The sequence below is a fragment of the Vicugna pacos genome, chromosome X (assembly GCF_048564905.1).
Source record: "Vicugna pacos chromosome X, VicPac4, whole genome shotgun sequence".
In the NCBI taxonomy this organism is placed as follows: Eukaryota; Metazoa; Chordata; class Mammalia; order Artiodactyla; family Camelidae; genus Vicugna; species Vicugna pacos.
Window position 1 is genome coordinate 94,509,001 of NC_133023.1, and position 2,866 is coordinate 94,511,866.

Genomic DNA, 2,866 nt, shown 5'->3' on the forward strand with positions numbered 1-2,866 from the left:
ACGTTCATTATGGTCAATTTCAGCCCACCAATATCATGGCACTAAAGATACAATCAGCTCTTGGCAGCTGTGAAGCAGTGTACTCTCAGGAACTAGTGCCAACCAGCTCCAGCACACTACAGGACCCACTCCCTCATCTTCTAGAGTAATATTGAAGACACTCACAAATATACCAACTTCTGCAAGAGAATCCAAGTACAGGGTAATCATCAACTGTATATAGGTGTGTATATTACTATTTTAGGAGATAATCTGGGTGTATGACAGCTATTCTGACCTATTGCTGATTTATGAGACAAGAAACAGAAAGAGTTTTCTTCTTTTGTTTACTTAAGGATTGTTTCAGTTTGTGCAGAAGGATGCCTGCAGATGAAATGGGAAATAATGTTTTTTTCAAAAGACTATTTTTAAGTCCACTCTGCTCTTTAAATTGAGGCTAATTTTTATTGTAACAATTGATTCAAAAAGCAAACTGAAATGGTTATGAAGATATTGAAAAGCATCAGCTTTCTTTTAAAAAACTTAAGTAATTGAATCTTAAAAAAATTAAAATTAGAACTACCAAATGATCCACCAATGCCACTTCTGGGTACATATCCAAAAGAACTGAAAGTAGGGTCTCAAGGAAGTATTTGCATATCCATGTTCATAGCGACTTTATTCACAATAGCCAAAAAGGGGAAGCAACCAAAATGCCCATTAATGGATGAATGGATAAAGAAAATGTAGTATATCCATATAGTGGAATATTATCCAGCCTTTAAAAAGGAAGGAAATTCTGTCACATGCTGTAACATGGATGAACTTTGAGAACATTATGCTAAGTGAAATAAGCCAGCCACAAAAAGACAAATACTCCGTGATTCCATGTATATGGAGTATCTAAAGTAGCCAGATTCATAGGAATAGAAAGTAGAATGGTGGTTACCATGGGCTGGGGGGGAAGGACCAGTGGGGAATCATTTAATGGGTACAGAGTTTCAGTTTTGCAAAGTGAAAAATTCTGGAGATATATGGCATAACAATGTGAATATACTTAACACTACTGAAATGTATACCTAAAAATGATTAAGAGGGTGAAATTTATATTATGTGTTGTTTTTTAACCACAATTTAAAAAAATCTAATGACTGCAATGTTCTGATTTGTGGTGTTCTAGCTTTTTTTCTAATCCACCTGTCTTCAAGAAGACAAGGCACCAAGTTCCTGGAGAGAATCTGGTCTCTGGAAATTCAGGTTGTACACAGTATAGTTGTCCTATGGTTGCATTGTGTGGAGGCAAGGGGATATATCTAAAGAAAAAAACCAAATCAAAGCGTCAGGTGGGCCATCTCTTGAGCTGTGGGCCTGTGGGGATTACAGAGAGAGGAAGAAACTGCCAGGAATGGAATAGAGCTGAAATAGGAGGGGGTTAGAAGACAATGAATGCTCAAAGTGAAGAGCTGGCGGGAACTTGAAATAATTCTCTTGTAGGTACTAGGGCATTTTACATGACTTATACCACTATAACTGGAATATATGAATTGTCCCACAGAAAATGGGCCTCATTCAAACTGATTTGAACTCTGGTCTTGATTTTTTTGACCAATAAATTTATTTAGATTATAAATAGGTCAATGTTAACTAATAACTTTTGGGTTTCATTTTAAGTGATTTTGAAAAATTTATTTCCTGCCACATATTTTATAGTGCACTTCAAAATATCATTGTTCATAATTTAGTTTATACACTAGAATACATTCATATACTTATTAATTCATTTTTAACCCGTCCACCACTGCATTAAGCCCTATGATTGGTATCAAGATAAGTAAAGTCTTCAAGTAACTTAGTCTGTTAGAAGAGACAGACAAATTATTATTAAACATAGACACGTATTTTAAGTCACTTTTACAGAAATATCATGGAAAGCTGGATGTTTGTTTTGGGGCAAATTATGCTCAAAGGCTGAGATTGTCTTTGCTAATAATTCATTTAACACAGGTTCACTGTGAGAATTATAATATTTCACAAGCCAACAGCTTACAGGATAATGTGTCTTAAAAAACCATTACAGAAATAACATACTCCAAGCCAACTATAGATTAATCACACTGTTGTTCCAGGCAAGGTCGGGGATGAAGGGAATAAAGTCCAAATTAGGTTGTTCTACACCTTTCTACAAGTTGGTTCTTGGAAGAGTCAGCTTAGGCAACCAAGGCCTGATGCCCATCTGCCTGGGCAAAGTGAATGTCCCCATTGCTAGGGCGCATTGCTAGGGAAGGAAGACGCCATGTTGGTGAGCAAGGTGCTCTCCATCTCAGGCCACTGCACAGTTTTCACCACTGCAGGCAAAGAGTCCCTACCCCCACCCCCAAGGTCTTCAGAAATCTATTTAGGTCAGCAAAGAGTTGCCTTGCCCAGTCTGAACACTCTGGATTTGCCGTTCATACCTTTCTGCATTTAAAGCTTAGATGTTCCCCAGGCATGGGTGCTCCTCCACAAGTTCTTATCAATAATCCCCCAGTAGTGCTTGTGAGTAGCTGAACTACTGTGAGTGCTTATTGACAACCACAGATATCAATGATGACATCCTGACACAGCTTCCTCAATGCAAACAACATCGCTCTTAAATCAAAACAATTTCATTCTTAGATCAAAACAAGTGAATCAGAAATTATACCAACTAATACACAACACTGAAGAAGGAAGCTTTTAATTCCAAAAGTTTATTAAGGAGACCAGGAAAGTGAAGGACCTTGAAGTATAGGTATGAAATTTACAATCAGAAATAGGAGCAAAGTGTATTCCACACTAAGGTAATACAATGACTATAGTATGGAAATGGTGAGAAAGGGTGCCAGGTACCGGGAATCACAGTTGTATG